Here is a 24178-nt window from a genome sequence, read left to right as displayed (position 1 = left end):
AACATGGTAAGAGAAGGGTATGGGATTTGGTGTCAGATAAACATGACTTACCATCCTGACCTTACTGCTTATTTTCTGTGCAAGCTGGGGCCAAAGACAAAAGCTCCATGCACCTCAATTTTCTCACTTGGAGATGAAATTAGGATCTACTTGCAGGGTTGCCGCAGGAGAGACGTAATTAAATACAGAGTATGTGACACATTAGTGGTGCTTAATAAAGAAAAACTTTACTATTCCTTGATCACTCTTGCAGAAGCTGGGGTCATACAAAGTGAGCACATTTATGTATGTGTGTGCATGTGTGTGTGCACGTGTGGTCCCAGCTCAAACCTCTTCAGATTCATCCATGTATGACTGGCTGTGTCTGGTAAAGGCATGGGTGAACTTCCAGGAGCAGATCCGTGAAAGGATATTTGGGTAGAGAGAGAATATGGGGACAGTTTGGTCAGATGTTCCTGGGTGGGGCCAGGGGGAGTCAGCCTTGGACAGTGTTGCCTGACCTGGTCCCAGAGACGTGAGTTGAGGAGGGGCTGCAGGAAGATGATGGCTGAGTTACTTTTATGAGATTCTAAGGCCCCCCTGGTGTTGCTCACCCCCAGGGTGTATCATCGACACCTATTTGGCTCTCTCTTACTCCATCATGGGTATAACCAATTCCACTCGTTGTGGAAACTAAAGGTGGTGTGCCTGTTTTCCTGCTTAGATTCTATAGTTACACTGCCATCTTTGCCACAGACTGGGATAGCCTAAGGAATCTCAGGTTGTGTGTATTTGAATATATATACGTAAATATAGAGGAAGAGGGTGTAAGAAAATTTCATGAGATGCTAAAAATGACCCTTACTTGAGTTATTCGATTCTTACTAACAATCCAAGCATCTCCCTACACCAACATCCCCAGGAAATGGCATGCTTGTTCTAAAAACCCAGCAAGGTCCTTCTGTGATCTTTCCTTCCTCAGCTTGAGCTCATCTGGACTCTGACTCGCATGGTTTGCATCCCACTGAGGTTAGGGTATTCGATTCCATTTCAGATTCACTTCCTTCTTGTGGGCAGACAGTTACAGTAATGGCTCCCAACAGAGCCAGGCCTCCCTCCCTCTATCCACACCCTGGTGTCGTCCCCTCCCACATGGACTCAGAGCTTGGCCGCGCGACTTGCCTTTGCTAATGGGACAACAAATGTAACACAAACAGAGACTGGAAAATGGTTGTGAGTTGTCTTTCCCTCTCTCTGACGGCTTTTGGAACCATGTAAAGGAGCAGAGGCTGGTTTCTGGAGACACACAGTCCAGCCAACGACTAGCCTCCTTGCCTAGAGAAGTGGGTAAGGCCACCCAACCCCATTTTGAGCTGCCAAACTGCAGCCAGATAACCCTAGGCGAAATGAACAGAAGAACCACTCCGATGAGCCCAACCAAACTGCTGACCGCCGCCCCCGCCCCCAACCGTGAACCGTGAGTGCATAAAATGGTGCTTGTTTTCAGCCACTGTTTTTGGGGTGGAATGCTATGCAGCAGAGGCTAACATACACAGTTTTCTCTCTACCTTTTGTCCTTTTCTACCAGGTGGCTCAGATGGTAAAGAGTCTGCCTGCAGTGTGGGAGACCTGGGTTCAATCCCTGGGTCTGGAAGACCCCCTGGAGGAGGGCATGGCAACCCCCTTGCCTGGAGAATTCCATGAACAGAGGCTACAGTCCACAGTCTCTCAGAGCTGGACGCAATCGAGCAACTAACACTTTCACGTCTTTTACCAGCTTGCTGTCGCGTTCTCCCTGTTAACCACTCCTTCCGCAGGACACTGACCTCTGCCCCTCACAGGCACCTCAGCTGTTTCCTCACCAAGGGGAAATTTGTGCTGTGCCCAGAAGCATGGGTTCCATCAACAAAGATCCAATGGCTGTCCCTGTATGGCTTCCCCTGAAGAGTTAAGCCCTGACTTCATTGCATGCAAAGTTTCCCTTTTTTTTTTGGAAAAAAATGTGGTTTTGCTTCCAAATGATGTTCCAAATGTCTCTGGCTCACCAAGAAGTAATCCCTCAGCTGGAAAACGCAGCAGCGCTGCTATTTTAGTATGGCATCAGGCCTCTGGCTTCTTGATTCTGCCAGGGCTGCCGATGCTTCTTGATGGAAAACTAAATCAACGGCCTAAGATACAGAGACTTGTCCCAAAGGGATATTTCAGAAAGGAGAGGCCCTCTGTTTTCTTTCCATTTCTGCTTCTTTCTATCCAAGTACTCACTCCTCCACCTAAAGAGGGCTCTTCTTCCTCAGGGGCAACTGAACTTCTAACCCGCTTAAGTGGAGGCCCATCTGTTGTCCCTGACCCTTTGGCTTCTCCCCACACTCGTCCTAATTGTTCTCTGATGAAGGGTGAATGTAAGCCTATGTAACACTCCAAAAATGCATGGCTGGCCGACCAAACATTAACAAGAGAGACAGTTATGAGAAAACAATATGCCTGTTTGCTCAACCTCCCTTTCTGAGGCAGAGTACTTCTGGAAACTTTCCCATCTCCAAGGGAAGAGGTGCTTTGCTGATCCTGCCAAGTGTCAAAATGGATGGCGTTTGAACAGCTTTCTCCGGCTAGTGCTGCTTATCAGACTGTCCCTTGGTGGAAACTCCTGTGAACGCTGTGCAGAAAGTGTCTCCCCTGAACCCAGTAAAGGCAGCAGTTTAAGGAGGGGTCACATCTTATGAAAATAGTTGCCTTTTCTAAAGCCCTGCTCTTCCCTGAAAGAGATTAGCTGGGCAAAGGTCACTGGGATAAGCAGTGGCTCAGAGGCCACCTCAGGTACTGAGGATGACTCACAGACCACAGAGAAAGGGACTGGGGCTTGAAGTGAGACCAACAGGATGGGGCCCAGCCTAGTGGTCTAAATGTCAGCTGTGACCACCTCTCGGGAAACGCACATGGGATCCAGTGTTCCTAGGCCTCACTAATCTGGGTCAGAGAAGGCTCACAATGACAGTGACGGACCTGGCACTCCTTGCTTTTCCCTCTCCACCCAAATTTCTAGGAGCACTGTCTTCTGTTTCACATCCTCAGGGAAGCCTTCCTCCCTCCCACCAAGATCATTCCTGGAACTTGCTTATCTATCTCTCCCTCCTTCATGCCCCTACTTTGTCCTGGAACTTCCCCATAAAGAACTTCTATCCACTTGATTATGTTTACTTGTTTGCAGGGTTCACTCCTTCTAATGGACTCAGGCCTCCTGCAGAGAGGGGATGTGTTGTATTTACTCCATATCCCTGGCTGCCAACCCAACATGTGCACTTAGTAGGCACACAGTACTGAGCGGATAAGTGATCCTTCTCATTTCCCATTGAACATGGAGAAGGCGGCATGCCCAAGGTCACCTAGTGGCTGAGTGCCTGAGTCTGGATGTGGACCCTGATTTGTTTTAATCTAAGTCTGTGATATGCCAATACTGCACCTGGCCTCCCCAGTTAGTGATCCCTGCCCATCACACCCACATACACATACATACACAGACACACAGAGGTCACAGGAGAGCATGGGAAGACTTAAGAGATGAAGCTGATTTAAGACATCATGGACACCAACTCAATTATTTAACAACTGAGGAAACTGAACTAAAGAAATCAAATTATTTGTGTGAGTTGATATGCTTTGACCTACTCTAGGTCAAATTAAAAATGAAATTAAAAGACACTTGCTCCTTGAAAGAAAAGTTATGACCAAGCTAGACAGCATATTAAAAAGCAGAGACATTACTTTGCCAACAAAGGTCCATCTAGTCAAAGCTATCGTTTTTCCTGTAGTCACGTACGGATTTGAGAGTTGGACTGTAAGGAAAGTTGAGCACTGAAGAATTGATGCTTTTGACCTGTGGTGTTGGAGAAGATTCTTGAGAGTCCCTTGGACTGCAAGGAGATTCAACCTGTCAATCCTAAAGGAAATCAGTCCTGAATATTCATTGGAAGGACTGATGCTGAAGCTGAAACTCCAATATTTTGGCCACCTGATTCGAACAACTGACTTGTTGGAAAAGACCCTGATGCTGGGAAAGAGTGAAGGCGGGAGGAGAAGGGGACGACAGAGGAGGAGATGGTTGGATGGCATCAACGACTCAATGGACATGAGTTTGAGTAAACTCCGGGAGCTGGTGATGGATAGGGAGGCCTGGTGTGCTGCAGTCCATGAGGTGGCAAAGAGTTGGACATGACTGAGTGACTGAACTGAACTGAACTGACCTACTTTAAAATTTGGTCTAAAGCTATTCCTAGTCAATAATCATATTCCATTTAATTTCATCCAGAGCTCCAAGGAAGATACATGACTGAGTGATCAACAGTTCCTGCCTTCAGAGAGATTTCAGTGTTGTTGGGAGGGAAATACGAACATAGTTATGGATACAGGGCAGGACATGACAGGTTCGAAGTGATTCCGGCCCTCAAGTTGGGAGAACTCGCATTGGCTTGGTAGAGTCAGGAGAGGCTTCATACAGGAAATGATATTGAGTTGGGCCCTGGAAAAGGGCTAGATAATAGACAGCTAGGGCAGGGGCCCAGCATGCGCAATGGCACAGAGGGGGGAAAGTGCATCCTGTGTAGAGCGGAACACGTGCTCAGTCGCTAAGCCATGTCCAACTCTGCAACCCCCATGGGCTGTAGCCCACCAGGCTCCTCTGTCCATGGGATTTTCCAAACAAGAATACTGGAGTGGGTTGCTCTTTCGTCTCCCACGTTACACGAATGGTAACGTGTAAATGGTAAATCTGCCCAAGCTCTGGGCTTTACATACAGCTATAGGATGGTAGGTGAGGCTGTGGGGTGGGGGGAAAGGAGGGGTGGGGCTAGACTGGGGCATGCTTCCGGTGATGAGAACAGATAGGAAATTAAAGCATCGCCACCTGGTGTCCCGGAGGAGAGCTGCTGTGGACAGCCCCTTTTGGGGAAGTGAGCAGAAAGGACAGGGACCTAGGGGTTTAACAGGACAGCAAGAGCAAAAGACCCTGATGCTGGGAGGGATTGAAGGCAGGAAAAGAAGGGAACAACAGAGGGTGAGATGGTTGGATGGCATCACGGACTCGATGGACATGGGTTTGAGCAAGCTCCAGGACAGGGAAGCCTGGTGTACTACAGTCCATGGGGTCACAAAAAGTTGGACACAACTGAGCTACTGAACTGAAGAGCAAAAGGAAAGCTAAGTGATTGGACCCAGTGAAAACAGAGTTCTTTGGGCTACAAGAGAGGGGAAGAGGGGTATCATTTTAAGGCAGAAATAGGCTTTTCTCTTCTGTTTCCCACTCTCCCAGATTCACCCTAGATATCCATCTGCCTGTAGGAGAAGGGATGACTGTATGGGGAGGGGGAGGAGCAGGAGGAGGGGCAGAGGAGGCAGGCCTGGGGAGGAAAGTCTGCGTGCAGATTCTTACTGATTACAGAAGGAATTCCAGAGAGAGACCCAGGTACTGTTCAGCTTTGGTCATTCAAGACAGGATTATGCAGAAATTCCAGTCTTAGGAGCCAGACCTTTATTTCAAGAAGGGATTTTCCAGATTCTTTTTCAACCTATCTTAGTACATCAAGAGAAGGTGTTCTATATGTAAAACAGATAACCAACAAGGACCTACTGCATAGCACAGGGAACTCTGCCCAATAGTCTGTGATAACGCATATGGGCAAATAATCTGAAAAAGAATGGATATATGCATAATTGGAAAAAAAGAGAGAGGAAGCCTGAAGCTTGGAGTTCTCTTATATACATAGTAAGACGCCAACGCCAGTCATTTAGGCCTCATGGGAATCAGGAAGGAGGAAACAGAAGCATTGGAAAAGCCCACCCTTTTTCTCTACCTGAGTATCTTAAAAAAAGAGGAGGAAGTAAACAGACCAAGAATAGCCAGGCCATCGGCAGAACTGCCCTGCCCATCCCCACCTCTGGGTCTGCAGAAGGGGGGTGTTGGAGAAGTGAGGGTCACCCTGGGGACTCTGGGAGGAAGTCACTGCCTGTGCTGCCCCTTTAGAATGTAGGGCACAGTCACAGAAAAGGAATTCTGGTTGGAAAGCTTGGGCAAGGCCTGATATTCAGCTTCCCTGGGCTACCCTCAGGCTCATAGGGGTCAGATGCTGAGTTGGAAGCCAGTGGGCCCACTGAGGGGGTCTGCAGTTTGGAGACAAAGGGACCTCCCAGCTAACAGAGTGGCAAGCCCGTGATGCTGCAGTTCAACTGAGACCAAGACATGAAATCTTCACCGGGAGCATTTCCTCAGCTGGAAGAATGGGTCATATTTTGAGTACTGGGGGCCTGGAGGTCGAATATGACCCAGTAAGGAAAAAAAGAATGTCTCCCCAAAGACCAATGGATGGCACACATCCATGGCCCTCGTGAGACCCAAGAACTCACTGCCCCTGGTGCCATGGAAAGGGGAGAAAGCCCCTTGCTCCATATGCCTGGGCCTCTAGTTGTGGGCAGACAGGAGGAGCAGGGGCTCCTGGAGACTCGGAGTGTTTTTCAAGACCAAACATTATCCACAGGGTCTGAAGTATCAGTTCAAAGTCTAACTGGGTTGACATTTAGTTTATCCTCCCCAGCCCACTAACTAGTGGGTGTGGCTGAGAGGAAAAAGACCAGATTAGTTCTAAGCAAAGTAATGCTACTCTGTTTTCCCTTCACAGTGGATATGTGGTGTGAGTTATATTTGTGCAACTGGCTACTCTTGAGTCTCAGGACATCAGGGCTAGGCTGGGCTCCCAGTCCTGGGGAGCAGACAGTCAGCCTGCAAGGCTGCCCCCAGGCTGCTCTTACGTGCTGGCCTCCCCTGGGGCCTTCCTAGCAGGGCTGCAGGCCACCCAGGGCTCCTCACACATAATGGGGGGAGGGAGTTGCCTTCTGGAGAGGGGCCCAAGCAAGAAGTGGGGTCTCTGCTCCCTAAGGTAGAATCAGGAGTAGGGCTGGTCTGAGGTGAGGGGAGGATGGAGTTATGCACTAGTGGGAGCGAATAAGGAGAAGAAAACAGAAAGTAAGATGCAGGAAAGAGCCTTAGAAAGATGAGAAATGCTGGCTTGATAACAGTGGTTGTTCAGTCCCTCGGTTGTGTCTGACTCTTTGCCACCCCCTGGACGGCAGCATGCCAGGCTTCCCAGTCCCTCACCGTCTCCCGGAGCTTGCTCAAACTCATGTCCGCTGAGTCAGTGATGCCATCTAATCATCTCATCTGACAACGGTGAGAGGACCCAAGGCTGGGCTAGGGTCTTTGCACGAGCCTCCACTGTGGGGCCGGAAAGCCGGAGCGCCCTGAGCGCCCAGTGCGGGTGGCGGGGAGGTTAGGAGGTGGTGTGGAGGCTCCCCAGTCTCCTGGGCAGAGAAGGGCAGGGAGGGAGACGGAGGAGAAGGTGTACACTAGTGACCCTAACTACTGAGCGCTCCGTGCAGATTCCGGAGGACAGCTTCTGGAGGTTGCCCCCAGAGGGCAGAGGCCCAGAAGGAAATGCCCGGGCCCGTGGTCGGGGTTGAGGGGCGCAGCAGTCGCAGCAGGCCGGCTAGGGGGCTGAGGCGGGGGGCGCCCTGGTCCGTGGAGCCCCCACCCACCTGTGGGGAGCAGCCGCTCGCCTCCCGCGCCCGCAGGCTCCGGAGAGCGGCTTTCGCGGGGCGCTGCTGCCCCCTCCCGGCTCGCTTGCAGGTCCTGGGCTTCCTGGAGCTGCTTCCTCGCCGGGAGCCTGGGGCCAGGGGATCCGGGAGGGATGGAGCGGGGACCGCGGACCGCTTCCTCCCGGGTGTTCAACTCCGCAGCTCGCGCTCCGTGCCTCTAAAGCATCTGCTTTCAAAATCTTACAGTCCGTCCTCCGTCTCGGGCCGCATCCCCGCGTCTGCTCTGGCGGCTCCAGCGTCTTGACCCTCACACGGTGGAGCTTGGTGGTGAGGGTGCCGCCGCGGGCTCAGCAGGGCGTACCAGGCCCGGCTGGTCGTTGAGTCTCTGGTGCTCCCTGAAGATGCTTGTCAAAGCGCCGGCGGCTCCGGTCCTCCCACGGGGGAGTTCGGGTCACTAGTGTCCGCCTTCTCCTCCGTCCCCTCCCCGTTCTCTCTGCCCTCCTCTGGCCGCTGCTCAGACTGGAGATTCTCTGCGCCATCTCCCAGCCTAGCCCTGCCGGGCGCTCGGCTTCCTAGCCCCACGGTGGGCCGTTTTCCCCTCCGGGGGGGCGTAAGGCAAAGACCCTGGCCCAGCCTTGGATCCTCTCAGTGACATCGAGCCCGCACGTCTCATCTTCCTAAGGCTCCTTCTAGCACCTTACTTTCCGTACATCTTCTCTTTATTAGCTCCCACTACTGACCACATAACTCTGTCATCTTCACACAAAAGGTCTCCTGATCCTTAATTCTCGTTTACCGACCCACTGTCCACATTCTGCCGGCCAGCCCAATCAGAACCCTGAGTTCTGACTCCCTGATGGCCCTCAGCCCACCCTGGGGCCCCAGTGCCCTCTTTGCTGCTCAGCCCCAGCCCACTTCTCAGATTTTATTTGATGGCTCTGCTGCCCATCTCAGGTGGCACTAGTGGTGAAGAACCCGCCTGCCAGTGCAGGAGATGTGAGAGACACGGGCTCGATCCCTGGGTTGGGAAGATTCCCTGGAGAAGGAATTGGCAACCCCGTCCAGTATTCTAGCCTGGAGAATTCCATGGACTGAGGAGCCTGGCAGACTCTAGTCCACAGGGTTGCACAGAGTCGGATATGACTGAAGCAACTTAGCACATGCAGCTGCATTTAAGCCTATCGACACCTCTTTCTGCAAATGTCCTCTCCCTTCAATCTTCTGGGGCACTCCCTCTGCTTTCCCTATGACCTTAAACCCGGTCCGCTTCAGTTTCCTTGATGACTTCTTTGTCCACCAGCACTAGCCACAGGGCTCCCTCTTGACCTTCTCTTTCCATTCTGCCCACTCACCTGCAGGCTGTGGTCTCGTCCATCTCTACCCCATCTCCGTCTGCACCCAGTCTGCCTCCAGCTCAGATCCTTGCCTGGCTATATAACTGCCCGTTTTGGGGAACACAGGTCATCTCCAGGTGGACGGCCAGAGAGACCACCAGCTCTGCAGATGTGAAACTGGAATCATTGTCTTTCTCCCCAAATTGGTTCTTCCACAGAAGTCTGGGAGACATTTTAAATTCCTTTCTCTTACTCACCTCTCTTACCATCCAACTGGTCTCAGCATTAGGCTGGTTCCATCTTATTCTGTATTATTGCCTAGAATCCATCTTTCACTTCCATGGACTCAGCAACAATTTACTGGTGCCAGGTACTGCTCTCAGCACTGTGCATGCATGTCCTCATTGAGTTATCTGAACAATCTCATAGAAATAGGAGAGGACCGAGGCATTGAGAAGTCATTTGCTCAGGGTCATACAGCCAATAAGTAGAAGAGCCCAGAGGGGACCCCAAGTCTTGCTGACAGGAGAGCCATTTGCTTTTTAGAGCACTGATGTGCAGCCTTATTTCAGGATGCTACTATTCCTTGCAGAGATTCTCACATCGACTCTCTTACTAATTTTCCTGACTTAATTCTTTCGCCTCCTTAAAGTGTAGCTATCTAAAACTGAATTCCTTCCCCAAACTAAAATTCAATACTGAGACTCTCCTCAAATTTGTTCAGTTGCACCTGCCACTCTTAAACTAAAATTTATACTCTGGAGCCCCCTCCTACCCTTCTACCCAATTCTTTCTTACTTATCCTTCGTAATCTGCAAAGAATTGTCCCTGGGATTTCCAAGAGTGTATCAGGTGATTTATTAGGATTGAATTCAGCTATATGTAACAAACAACCCAATTAATGGCTTAAATAAGATAATTTAAATTCTTTCCTCTTAAAGAGCTTGGAGTTGACGGTTCAAGGCCCAGTTAGCGAGAAGGAAGAGGAAAATGGAATAGATGGGACAGACAGCTAGATGTCGCTGCCCAGATTTTCTTCCTCCACATTCCCCTGGCATTCCTGCTTGCATCTGCCATCACTCTTTCCACATTTCAATGTAGATATCTGCCTATTGATTTGCTTCTCATAACTGTCTGAACACTCAATTCAGAGGATAGCATCTTGCATACAGCAGATGCTCAGTATAGATTTGATGTTGATGACCCTTGATATTTAAAGAGATAATAGAACCCTAGAATGCAGACCCAGTTGTGAAGTTCATCACTGTACCATAGTCATATAAGAGAATACCCTCATTCTTAGGAAACGCATGTTGGAGTATTTAAGGATGAAGATTGTGCTGTCTGTAATGTACTCCTAAATGACTCAGCAATAATAATATGTACTACATTTAGATATAGATATCATGTGTGTATATACAATGTATTGACTAATAGATAGGTAGATGGTAGAGAAAACAAATTAGCAAAACTTCAACAAATGACTAATCCTACTGGAGACTTATGGGAGTTCTTTATACTATTCTTGTAAATGTTCTATAGAATTCTTTTCATAAAAACGAGAAGTTGAAAAAAATTAAAAAAAAATGAGAAGTTGAAAGGGTCACAAAAACTATATTATCAGGGATCATTTCTACAATTTATTACTAGAGAAGTGTCTCTCAACATGTGGAGCACCACCCAGTATCATCTTGCAAATTAAAACAAAAGAGGAAAACAGAACTCTGAAATTTGAGACCATATAAAAAGAGGACCTTGTAAATTGTTTAGTCTGTTTTCCCAGAAAGGTGACAGTCCTTTCCTGAGTCACAGGCTCCCTGGGTCTTCATCAGCCATAATAAGAGTTAATTAACTTCTTATAGTCCCTTCCTGAAATCCCTTCTCCACAGAGTTTTGCACCTGCTATTCCCTCAGCCTAGAATGTTCCTTCTTCCCCTTGCTGCCTAATACCTTTTATTCATCCTTCAGGCCTCTGGTCAAGTACCACTTCCTCAGAGAAGCCTTCCCTGACTCTCCTGATTGTGTCAGATTCCCTTGTTACAGGCTTCCTGACAACATGTGTTTCTCTGCATCTGCTCAGCACAGTTGTACACTTGTACTGGTTTCATCAATCCCCATCTCCTCTGCTCCAGTGACCATTAGTGACAGGCCACTATCACAGGTGCCTGCTCACTGTGCACCAGGCTGCCTTCTAAACGCTTATATACAGTCAGTGTCCACTGCAAGTCCCAAATCCACATGGCCAGGTCGATCAGACCCCTCTCCCATGCGTGTGACTTATATTTCACGCTGCAAATTTGTGATGTTTGCTCAGATGAAACACAGGCATCTAAAACTTTGCACATTCAGTGTTGAGCTCATCTTCCTCACAGGGCTTCTCCTTCTCCTCCGCTTCTGTTTATATTTCAAGAAACAGCAAAGAAAAGAAAAACAAAAAAAGAAAGAGCAGTGCCATCCACCCAGCTGCTCCCAGTCCTTCTCAAAACACACACACACACACACACACACACACACACACACACACACACACACACACCCCTACTGGGCATGTCTTAGATTCCCTTTCTCCTGTTCTCAAAGCTGTTTTATCACCAAGTTCTATTCTTTATAGTCCTTTACTATAAGAAGTTCTTTTCCTCTAAAGTGTCTTCTTTCCTCTGCTCTGATTCCTCTTATTCAAATTGCCATTTATCATCTCCGCAGTGGAATTCCATCAGAATTTTCTCTCTTTTATTTACCCCACAGCTGAAATCCATTCTCCACACTGCAGCTAGAATTAACTTCTAAGTCATCATGTTCACCACGTCACTCTCTTGCTGAAAAATCAGCCTGTGACTTGGTGAGCTAAACTAAATTGGAAACCCTCATATACATGTATCAGTTCAGTTCAGTTGCTCAGTCATATCTGACTCTTTGCAACCCCATGAATTGCAGCACACCAGGCCTCCCTGTCCATCACCAACTCCTGGAGTTCACGCAAACTCATGTCCATCGAGTCGGTGATGCCATCCAGCCATCTCACCCTCGATCGTCCCCTTCTCCTCCTGTCCCAAATCCCTCCCAGCATCAAAGTCTTTCCCAATGAGTCAACTCTTTGCATGAGGTGGCCAAAGTATTGGAGTTTCAGCTTTAGCATCAGTCCTTCCAAACAACACCCAGGACTGATCTCCTTTAGAATGAACTGGTTGGATCTCCTTGCAGTCCAAGGGACTCTCAAGAGTCTTCTCCAACACCACAGTTCAAAAGCATCAATTCTTCGGCACTCAGCTTTCTTCACAGTCCAACTCTCACATCCATACATGACCACTGGAAAAACCATAGCCTTGATTAGACAGACCTTTGTTGGCAAGGTAATGTCTCTGCTTTTGAATATGCTATCTAGGTTGGTCCTAAGTTTTCTTCCAAGGAGTAAGCATCTTTTAATTTCATGGCTGTAGTCACCATCTGCAGTGATTTTGGAGACCAAAAAAAAAAACTCTGACACTGTTTCCACTGTTTGCCTATCTATTTCCTATATATATATATATATATATATACACATATATATATGTATGTATGTGTATATATATGTATGTATGTATATGTGTATGTATGTATGTATGTATAAACACCTAGAAATTTAAATACATAACTGAGTTCACAGGAAAGAAAGATGAATGCTCTCCTATCAAAAACAAAGAGAGACGCTGAAAACCAGGGTGGCTAGCACATGAGCTGATGGGAGTCCTGGGAGTGGGCATTTGACCTTGAACGGAACCTGGTGGTGAGGGGCTGTGTTTTATCAAGAGATGCAACAGAGTGAAACTCGACCTCTATGTTTGGCTAACATCTGCTCCTCAGCTCTGGCTTTCGCGTTGGCTTTTGGAAAGTCAAATGTTCAAATACCTGCCTCATCCTTGAACTTGTGCATCATCAGTAACCACGTGATTGTATCCAACCATTTACTCACTGATTCCACCAGTTTCCCCACTTATGTCCTTTCTGTTTTCCAAGATCCAATCCAGGATACCATACTCCATTTAGATTTACTCTATTTTTAGTTACATATTCTTTAATCACCTCTTCTGTGATCATTTCATGGTATCGTTTTCTATAGATAGACTAGAAAGATAATACATTTTCCTCTCTAACATGATTAATCAGACTTGGTTTCTATTATTGGTAGTTTAAATTTTTTCTTTTAGCTTTACAACTCTTTTTGGTAGTGTCACATAAACATTTAAGATTGTGGTCAACTTTGGGAAAACCACTACAAAATTTCTTTCACATATAAGTTGTAAATATATACTATGTAATTGTATACATTGTATTCTCAAATATCTTTATAATGGAAAAAACTTCTACGTTGATTAGATGCTGAATAAGAATGAATCCTCCATTTATAGTTGTTTTACATTTCTGATATTAGAAGAATTTGCTACAGGCTGGAACATTATATATATAACTATACATCTTAAACCTTGTTTCTCAACCATCCACATATTTTTAGTGCCAGGCATTGTAGGGCTTTTTTACATCTCCATCCAACCTCTGACACTGTGTGCCAGGCAAAGCAGCATGTGGATGGTAGGAGTGATTTTGGAAGCTATTCCAAAATCTGTACACCCTGCAATAACTAAATTACACATGGAAATGACTGCAAACCACCTAATATATCCATGAAACCCAAAATAAATGTAGGCCAACTCATCTTCCTCCTACTCAAACCCCAAAAGGCCCACGGTCATTCCAATGCCACCACCATGAGAAGAAGTTAGAAAAAAATCATAGTTAATTAATAAAAACTGTTATTTTCCTGGATTTTATACTGTTTGTTTTAGGTGTCAGCTTTTAAAACTTTGTTGAGATTTCTTTTCTCATTGTCAATATTTGCTTTCATCTTAGTCTTGTTTTTATAGCCGTGTTGTTTCTTTTAAAGAAGACTCCAAACTGCATAAGCTTTAGGCCCCAAGAAAACTGGATCCGCCCTTGACTGAGCGGGTTCACCAGTCATAATCGTCAGGGAAGAGCTGCTAAAAGACATTCTTCAAGAAGAAGGGAATTGAACTCAGAAGGAAGAGGTAGGATTTGAGAGGCGATGAAACAATTAAGTAAATGTTAATTGAATAATAACAATGATAGTATTAAGCCGTTCCTCATTGCTTCAGTGTACAGCATAAGTGCTGTGAGGTGGCTGCCAAGGTCCCATAACATGGAGTCTTGTTCTTTTTTTCAGGTATGATTCCCACTCACCACTGACTAGAGAAGTCTCGGCTCTGTACTGCCTTAGGACCTCTAGGCATTCTCACATTCTGTTCCTTCTCCCTGGAATACTGTTCCCCTCCCTTCTTAAGGAAGGGTCACCTGAGCCTACCAGCCTCAATGAGGGGCCCCTCTGGCCTGCTGCCACTCTCCCCTACATTGACTCCTTGCTTGTCTGTGTCCCCTGCTAGACTGGGTCCCCCGAGGCAGAGCCAGAGCCTGGTTTGCCCTCTGCTGAACCCCAGCCGCAAGCAAAGAGCCAGGTGGGCCAGCTGTAAATATCTGCTAAGTAAATGGATAAACAGCAAACTGCGAGTGAAACCAAACCTCTGCTTCTCAGCCCTTGTCCTTTCAACTATTGTTAACAGGTATTCCTAGGAGCCCACTTGCCTGCCTTAGTAAACGCTGAGTGAGAACAGTCCCGTCTCATTCTGATGACTGTGTCCTTCCTCATCACCTGAGGGCACAGCAGATGCTGTAACTGCGGCCGCCGCCACTTCCGTATCCTCTCAGCCTACCCTGGATGTGGTCTGCAGAGCATTCCATGCCGGCCTGGGGCTCCATGTCTCTCTCCGCCTAAGGACATCCTGTAGCTGTGGGGGTGTGCATGGAAGCACCAGGGAATGAGCACACCAAGAGCAGAACCAGCCAACAAGGGCCGCTTCCCTGCCCATCTGTTTGACAATTGGAGTCCTGTTCCACATAGTCTCTCCCAGGGTGCCCTGCAGGACTGACCTCCAGCTGCCGAGAGTCACCTCTCCTCTCCCTCACCTCCCTGCTAAACTGCTGCCCACATACCTTCTAAGACCCTGGTTCCAGCACCACCTGTTGTGGCCCAGCAAAGAAGCAGTAGCAGGTGCAGGGGATAGAGCAGAATACGGTTTGGCTCTGGGATATAGCTCTAAAAATGTTTGAAAAGAAATTCCTGAAATGTGTGAATTTCAATAGAACAAATGTTTCTCCTAAACGCTTGGGGACGTTTCAAACTTCAAACACAGAAGGAGGAGAGTCTTAGAAGCAGAAGAGTTTATAGACCCATTGACAGGGAGCGTGCCTGCCCAGTCACTCAGTCACTCAGTCATTCAATCACGTCTGACTCTTTTGCGACCCCATGGACTGTAGCCCTCCAGGCTCCTCTGTCCATGGGATTATCCAGGCAAGAATACTGGAGTGGTTTGCCATTTCCTACCCCAGAGGATCTTCCCCACCCAGGGACTGAACTTACATCTTCTGCATCGGCAGGCAGATTCTTTACCACTGAGCCACCTGGGAAGCCCTATTCAGAGGGAGAGGAGCATTGAAAAAGCAAATCTTAGCTAACAGAAATTTCATTGCAGTGACTCAGGATAAAGTGCTTCTCTGCCCAGCACGTTGGCTGGTCTCCTCCATTTCACATGGACAAGTTGAGCGGGGAGACTCACTGTCAGATTCTTAGGCTGGGACCCAGCTTCCAAGGAGTTTAGGAAACCTGCTCCTGCCATCTTCATAAACTCTAAGTATTTGAAAACAACCAGGACCACTAGGGCTGTCTCTGTCCTCTGACTCATCCCACGGAGGCAGGGCTCCTGGAAAGAAGCCTCAAGAAGGGACCCTGGAGTGGTCCTTGCCATTGCCTGCTTTTATCTTGCTCCCCTAGGAGGGGAAAGGCTACTGCCTATGCTTCCCAAATCTCTTCCCAATGCCCTGGGCTCCGGGTCAACTGGCCAGGAGTCAGCCATCCCTGGGAGTCACTCCCCTTAGATAGAAAAGCCCAACCAGGTGCTTGGCAGCTTCCCAGATTGTAAATATCTCTGCATTTCACCGGAGGCGGCAGACTCCAACCTGCGGCAATGAAAGCGGAAAATCTTAAAAGCTGAACGGTTTTTAGACAGATAGAGAGAGTCTGGAAGGAAAAGTCCATCTCTGGGCCTGGTTATCTGGAAAGAAGGAGGCAGACTCATGAAGAGGTTTCCAGAGAGGACTAAGTGTACAGATGGTAAAACCATCAGTGGAGGCTGTGCCCGGGATCTGCACAATGGGTGCCCTGTATGCTGTTTGGGGACTTCTGTGTTTAAATGTTTGTGATCCCTGTCCCCCGTGCAACCTCAGGCTGGGGTCTGCTAAGAAAAACAACCTGGCTCGCAACGGCATTCTTCCAGCTCCACTTGAAAGTTTAAAAAACCCTTGGATAGGAAAATAACCTCAGGGAGCCAAGGCTTTCTGCACTTGGCGAAGCCCTGGACCCAAAATACACATAAGAACACTTCGCTTTGAAAGGCCTGCAGTATTCCTATCTGAGTCATCTGAAAACAAATAAAAAGAGACCTAAACAAACAAACCTAATTGTGCACAGAAACACGGCCAGGTTTCCAGCCTGGCTTCCCCTCTGTTTTCATTAGTCAGAAGCCAATATATGCAGCTTTCCTGGTATCCAGAACAAGCAAAATATTAAAAACAAATTGCCGAGGTTTCTCCCCTTCCCTGATGGTGCAGCGCGCAGGCCAAGTTCCTGACTTCTCTCTGCCTTGGTTTTTGAACCTCTTTCTGTCAGTCTTGATAGACAGCTGCCTGCTTACCAGACTGCCTATTGTTGAGCAGCAACCCTGATTGACGGTGACATTCATAAACGCCAGCCATTATTGGACACTCGGATGAAATTTAGAGAGACATCCAGGTCTTGAGACATTATCGTTTTCACTAAAAGTCAAAGCAACTGGTTTGAAAAGCAAGCCTGCCAACCCAGATTCACTTAGGACAGACCTATCCATTGCTCTTGCCTGCACCCTACCCCTTGCCTTCCTTTCCCCCTCTTCTACTTATTTCACCACTGAGTGGGCATTCCATTTTAATGGATATCTCTTGCTTTTGCCCACTCATTGTCCTTTCTTGTAATATCACCCATTTTTTCTTTGGAGAATCAGTGATTCCCTAAATTTTAGTCCATGTAGTTTTGCGGGGGGAGAGGTGGGGGTGCTTTCCTCACTGACCTTGGTTCAGGAGTTTGTGATCAAGGTCTGGCCAATCAGTGTCACCAGAATTCATGTAGGGATGGATACATCCCTTTAGGCTGGAACTTTTGCAAAGACTATTGGGAAAGAAGCACGCTTATTTCTCCAGCATTTTTAAACTGGCAGAATTAAGTCTAAAGCTGCTGGTGGTCACAGTGACACTGTGTGGGAAGAACTTGTCTGACCAGAAAAGCAGAGCTGAGTGATTGAGAGGGAAAGGAACTTGGGCAACATCACCTGAGCACCTGGATCCAGCCACGACTGAAGGCTAATCTACTATGGACTTTTCTGTTATATGAACAACCTCATTTTCAACTGGGCTGTTACATCTTGCAACTGAAAGAAACCTAAAACACACACGTGCACACACACCCCTTTCAAAAAGCTGCGTGAAATTAAAATTGTGCATCTTCCAAGTGGACTGTTACACTCATCTTTTTGTTTCAGGAGGCAACATTCTTAAGAGGGAGATTTGTTCCCCATGAATTTCAGTTTCAGCTAAATGTGGCAGAGAAGTCTAAGAGACAATTTACTTTAGCCCTGAGTCCTGTGAGAAAAAGTGCCTTCATCTCTCAGTGTAGTAAAAGATGAATGAATTCTTTCACCTAACTCATTTTTTGACACAAAGAATCAAATAATGTAGCAATTATTAAGGAATTTCTTTGCAGTCCTTGGCTTGTTCTGATGACCAATTCCAGGCATCTTGATTCTGTGAGGCCACAGAGACATCTAAATGCCAAGATTAGTCTAGATCCAAAGCATGTGAAAAACAACAATAAATCCCTGCCAAACAAAAACCAAAGTAACCAATGATACATAGACAATTTGAGGTTAGCAATTGAAAGTATAGGACCAATAAGCTTTTTCCATGTTTCTTATGACATGAATAGGGGGAACTTGGGCCTCTTACCCCATCTTGATAACTATCCAGAAAAGAAAGTCATGTTAACTCCTTTAGTCTAAATCTCCAATTAAGAGTGAATATCAGGATGGGGTGGGGGATAGTATAAAGGGATATAACCTGGATTTGTGGAATTGGGCTAAGTGATTGGAAGAATGAACACATTTTGAAATTATTAGTTTTGAAATTGCTAGCTATCCCTCTTGAAGGGATTTCATCCGAGCTTGGTTCAAATGTCACATCCTCGAGGAAGCCTTCCTCCATGTTTTCTTTTAATGTTGCTCTTGCACAAAATTCAAAATATTTGATATTAGAAATAGTGGTAATAAGATGGAGAAAATTTTTCCTTACCAAAGTGTCCTTGGGGAGAACATCAGAATAAATAATTTGGTACATTTTTTGGGATGAAGAAAAGGATAAGATCTCAAAGTGCATTGTTGAGAAGCCTAAGATGGTTCCTACCCTGACTTCTAAGCTGGGTGGGTCTAATTTGCAAATAGAAGAAGAAGAAATATTTTGATGTGGGGGAGCTGAAAGAGAGCTGGTAACTTTGCATTTCAAAGAGGTGGTAGAGAATCTGGGAATTGGGGATAGTTGCTGGTGAGGCTGGGGGCTGCTCCAGGAAAGGTTTTGTGCCATGAGGGGATAAAACCCTCCTGGAGGTGAGGAACAGAAGAGGAGCCTTGATGAACAGAAACATCCAGATGGGAGGTTTAAGCTGATGACTGTGATGGGCACCAGGTGTCCCTTTTCTTGTTTCCTCAGTGACGGTGTGTGTGCTTTGTCTCACAGTTGTGTCCGACTCTGCAACCCCACGTGTTGCAGCCTGCTAGGCTCTTCCATCCATGAGATTTTCCCGGCAAGAATGTTGGAGGGGTTGTCATTTCTTCCTCCAGGAGATCTTCCCAACCCAGGGATCAAACCCACATCTCCTGGGTCTCCTGCATTGACAGGCAGGTGGATTCTTTACCACTGAGCCACCTGGGAAGCCGTTTCCTAGTAAAGCCTCCAGTAAAATCTCCACTGCTTACAAACACATCTGCCTGATGTGGAACTCTGAAGGGCAAGGATTTCTGTGTGCAGGTTGACACAGGCAAAAGCGGAAAAAACACATGCAGACAGACATAAATCTGAAGTTCAAGCTGACTTCTGGATTCCATTTACCCGCATGCCTCTCCCAGTGGATAATAAAGCTCTGGGGGAGGACGGGGATTGACATTTGCACCCATTCTAAAAATTTTCGCCAAGATGAATTGATGACCTAACCTGCAAGGAGATATCTGCAACAAAAATTATGGCCTGTGTGTCAAAGAAATTGTTGTCATTGACTAAACTCCTGGGGCTCAAAATGTATTGTGATCATTATTATTCTGAGTGCATGAGTATTAAGGAAAAGACCAGGGAGGTCCTGGTTGCTGGAGCTGGAGTACCAACGGGGCTTTTATTTTATACCTTTTCTTCAAATTATACACAGGTATAATAAGGTGAGCTTTATTGGTATTTTCTCCCACACTGATGCTGAACTGGCCTTGTCAAGCCTTGATCAACAGAGCATTAGCAAACAGAGGCATGAGAAGTAAAGTGATGCTCTGTCTCCTGAAGCACCAAGAACGCCGTGACTGTCACCATGTGAGCCAGCCTGGGCTAGCTGCTGGATGATGGGGGATACAGATACCCAACAAGCCACCCCTACCACCCTGGCTGACATCAAGTCAACTGCTAGACATCTGAGGAGCCCATCCTAGGCCATCCAGCCCCAGCAAAGCCAGTTCAGACCAGAAGAATGCCCAGCTATCCCGCATAGTTGCCAGAAAGCTTAAATGTTGTGCTTTCAACCAAGTTTTAGGGATCATTCATTACCTACTGGAAACTGACTAATAGGCCTTTATCCCATTTTACTGATTAGAACATCAGGCTTAGGGAGACTGAGAAAACTCCTTCAAGTCAAACCTCTAGTTAAATGATGGAGCTGGGATTCAAATCTACATCAGTCTTATGTTAGCCTGATCCAGAAGGAGCTTAGTTCCAAGCCCAAGATAAGAGCCTCCTCTCCAGCACTGGGGGACAGTGATTAGAAGGGGTGTGATGGCAGTGCTGACTTGAGACTGAAGTGCTGGGTATTAAACCTATAATTCCTGCCTCCTGTGGTTTTCAAATGAGTCTGCACGTGAGAATCATTGCTGCTGCTGCTGCTGCTAAGTCACTTCAGTCGTGTCCGACTCTATGCAACCCCATAGACAGCAGCCCACCAGGCTCCCCCGTCCCTGGGATTCTCCAGGCAAGAACACTGGAGTGGGTTGCCATTTCCTTCTCCAATGCGTGAAAGTGAAAAGTGAAAGTGAAGTCGCTCAGTCGTGTCCGACTCTTCGTGACCCCGTGGACTGTAGCCTACCAGGCTTTTCCGTCCATGGGATTTTCCAGGCAAGAGTACTGGAGTGGGATGTCATCGAGAAGTTTTTAAAAATCCTGATGCCCAGATCAAATAAGTCAGACTCTCTGAGGGTTAGAGTCAGAATTTTTAACCCCCTATTAATTCTAAAGCAAAGCCAAGGTTGACAACCTGTGTCTTCAACTGCCCTGAAAAGAAAGAATGAAGGTTGAAGAAAATTGGTGCTATTTAACATAGAAATGTCTCCAAGGAAGTAAGATTGGGGCCTCCTGAGAAAGAGAGATCAGGCATAATTGATTCAACAAACGTAAAATATGCACCAGACACTGTGTTATTATTCCCTGCCTTCAAGGATTGCAGACACGTGACAGCTACACAGAGGCACCATCACAGTCACATGGCAACAGGTATCATACTTATACTAATATGATCCAGATCAGAGTAGGATCTTTAGAAGAGGTGCTTACTCTTTTCAGTTGGGTCCCAGAAAAGATGACCCTGGCGCTGAGACTGATGGAGGGGAGGAGATCTCTGCTCATTAGTACTGCCACCAATGGCCCGGGCATTCCAGGGAGACTGGTTGGCCCTAAAAGCTGCGAAGATGCAAAGGGGAATCGAACACTTCGAGGACAAGCCAGAGTAGGTAAAAGGGAATCATACTGCCTAAGGCCCCATACAAACATTGATCTTATGTGTCTCTCAATAGATTGTGGTGACTAAGTGGCCCCCAGTAGAGAATCACCTGGTCATTATAATGGGGATAGTATTTGGACCCCTGTTCCTGGGAATTCCAAGTCCTGTGCACACATGCTAAGTCACTCAGTCATGTCTGACTCTTTGCCACCCCATGGGCTATAGCCCACCAGGCTCATCTGTCCATGGAATTCTCCAGGCAAGAATACTGGAGTGGGTTACCATTTCCTCCTTCAGGGGATCTTCCCAACCCAGGGAATGAACCTACATTTCTTGTGGCTCCTGCATTGCAGACAGATTATTTACCACTGAACCACCTAGTCCACCAGGCCCCTCTGTCCATAGAATTCTCCTGGCCAGAATACCGGAATGGGTTGCCATTACCTTCCCCAAGGGATCTTCAGACCCAGGGATTGAACCCAAGTCTCCCACAATGTAGGCAGATTCTTTACCATCTGAGCCACCAGGGAAGCCCTCCACATCCTGAGCCCATGACAATAGCTGCAGAGCCCTCTGGTGCTTCATTCTCAATGTGTGATGTTGATGCAGCCTTGGGATTACCTGGGGGCTTCCTAGAACTGCAGAAGCTTGGCACCCACCCACACTTACTGAAGCAGAATCTCATTTTAACAGGAGTCCCGATTAATTCCAAGGCACATTAAAGTTTAAGGAGCACTGTTCTAGTGCCCTCTAGCACCCATGTATTGAATATATTCCCACTCAGCACACAATCCAAACCCAGGGCACCCCTTGCACATTGAGCTAAGCCAGCCCTGGTTTGGGCAATAGCAACCAGCAGGAGCTGTCAGCCAGGGTGTGGCAGGGATGTGTTAGAGGACATAAAAATATGTATGGAGCAAGACACAAGGTCAAGAGCAAGGAGCTAGCATCAGAAACAAGTGTACGTTGAGGCTAAGAGCAGAACTTGCGCCCTTCCTCCATCCCATCCTTGGATTCCTTTATCAAACAATGTTTCCAAATCATGAATGTTGGCACAGTCAGCAAAACTGCAACTATGGACCTGCCTTCTGCCACCATTCCCTCCCACTATTGTGAGATTCAAGGATTTATGAGTTTAAAAACAAAGTTGGGGTGCCAGAGCCTTGCTCTGCCAGGTCTCAGGTGGTCGAAGAGTCCTGGAAGGCCCATGTCCACCCATACATGAGCCTCAGGAAGCTCTGCTGAAAGCTGGGCAAGGGCAGAGCCTTCACTTGCTAAGCAGACCAAGCTCCAGGGGCACATGTGGATGGTCCTGCCTGCTAAACACTTCTCTCTGCTTTTTGCTTCAGAATCCCCAGCAAGTTGCATTCCTGACAGGAGATGTCAGGGGGACCTCATATGAACTGCCAGTCGCCAACTCACTTCTGAGGTTGGAGGAAATGGCTGGGAGGCTGCCTCCCCTTCCAGCCTGGAACCGGGTCATGTGCAGTCCCATTGCTCACTCATGGGCCACCCACTGGCTCTAGTTCCACTTTGGCAAATCTTGCTCCTGACAGGCTGGATCCACAGAAACCCTCTTATTTCTGAGTGTGTGTCAGGGTGTGTGGAGGGAGAATGCAGTTTTGCCAAAGGGGGAGTCAAGGCCAGAAAGATGGCCCTGCATGAGGAGGGAAAAGAGACCCAGTCCACAGCAGTTTCTGAATCAAAATTTCTGTCCTTGAAATCATCCTCGTGAGATACTGTGAGATGTCAGTTCTAAGGATCTTGAGATGGACTGTGGGGTCAATGTGACCTCCAAAACCAATCACAAGTATTTGGCTCAGCAACATAAGCTTACGGACAATCCAGCCCAGTACCACCTCTTCCAGGAAGGCTGCTTTGGTTCCCCCCACCAGCTTCTCTGTTGGTAGGCTGCTGCTGAAACCCCTAGAGTAAGAGGGGACAATTTTTCTGCTAAATGTTTCCCACCACCAAATTCTTCCTGTAAAGTTTTGTTGAAGTGTAGGACAACAGAGTCACAAACCAGAGAGGGTTTTATGACTACTGCTTGATCTCGGCATCCCCCACCTACTTGGCAGAACTCCAGGGGACATGGAACCATGGCACCGCTGTTCCCGAAGTGGTGCCGTGAACCTCCCCCAGAATCGCACTTCCTGGAGTCTTCTCCCATCACAGTACAGGTCTAACTGCCCTTTGGCCCCTAAGAGAAAGGGAAAGTTTCCCAGTACCTACACTAAGACTCTGTCCTTTTCCTGACCCAGAATGATTGGTAATGGAAGTGTCTATTGCCAGTAGGAGAAAGCCCACTGACCAATTGTCCCATTGATTCATCCACCCATTGACCAACTGACCTAGTGCTTGGACAAGAAATCCCATCCAGCCCACTCAGCTGCAATCCTGTCTCCCTGTCTCACATAAGACACAGTCAGTACATTTTAACAGCCTGGGTTTTTCTGTCTTAAGTGATACCACCTGGGAGCCTGAGTCTTGGTCACAGCTTTTCCTCTGGCTTCAGGAGCAGAGAAGATTAGGCTTTCTGTCTTCTTGCCATTTCTGCCCTCCCAATCTCCTGTGATCAAAGGTAGGACAAGGGGACACACAACTCCTAAAGACAAGGAGTACTTTTCACTTGTGCTGCTGGATAAAGCCTGAGGAAGGAAATTTTCTCTTACTCAGCAAAGATAGAAAGCTGGGAGCATAATAGTATTATTGCAACTGTTATTGTTAACGAAATAAATAGAACCCAACTTCTCAGTCTGCTGAGAAGCTGCTTCATGCTGTTGCACCCCCTCTAGTGGTGGGTAAGCACTGGCCTTAGGACTAAGGTTTCCCTTCAAGTGGTCCCGCCCAAAAGGGGCAGAGAATGTGCCCCACCAACAAAGTGTTTCCTCTATTTTACAACCACCTCCAGCCTGGCACATCTCCCAGCTGCAATATTTGTAACTGTTACAAATGTGTAACAAACATTTGCTCTGCGCCAGGCATGCAGTTGAGTGCTTTTCATGTAAGACCTTGTTTCAGTCTCATAGAAATCCTGGAAAGTGGCTCCTATTGTTATTTTCAATGAAAAGATAAGGAAACAGTCTCAGAGAAGTTAAATGTAATGTCCAAAGTCCCATAATGAGTGGCTGAGGCA

At 47.3% G+C, this 24178-nt stretch overlaps 1 long non-coding RNA gene across 1 annotated transcript; it reads left to right on the top strand.

The window, feature by feature from the left end:
- The first annotated feature begins 817 nt into the window (after positions 1 to 817).
- LOC132660005 (uncharacterized) lies at positions 818 to 4243 on the top strand. The gene is made up of 2 exons (XR_009601143.1): positions 818 to 1456; positions 1568 to 4243. It is a non-coding gene; the product is annotated as an uncharacterized LOC132660005 (long non-coding RNA).
- Positions 4244 to 24178: the final 19935 nt, after the last annotated feature.

This window comes from Ovis aries, chromosome 6, assembly GCF_016772045.2.
Source record: "Ovis aries strain OAR_USU_Benz2616 breed Rambouillet chromosome 6, ARS-UI_Ramb_v3.0, whole genome shotgun sequence".
NCBI classification, from domain to species: Eukaryota; Metazoa; Chordata; class Mammalia; order Artiodactyla; family Bovidae; genus Ovis; species Ovis aries.
This window is presented reverse-complemented; position numbering and strand designations above follow the sequence as displayed.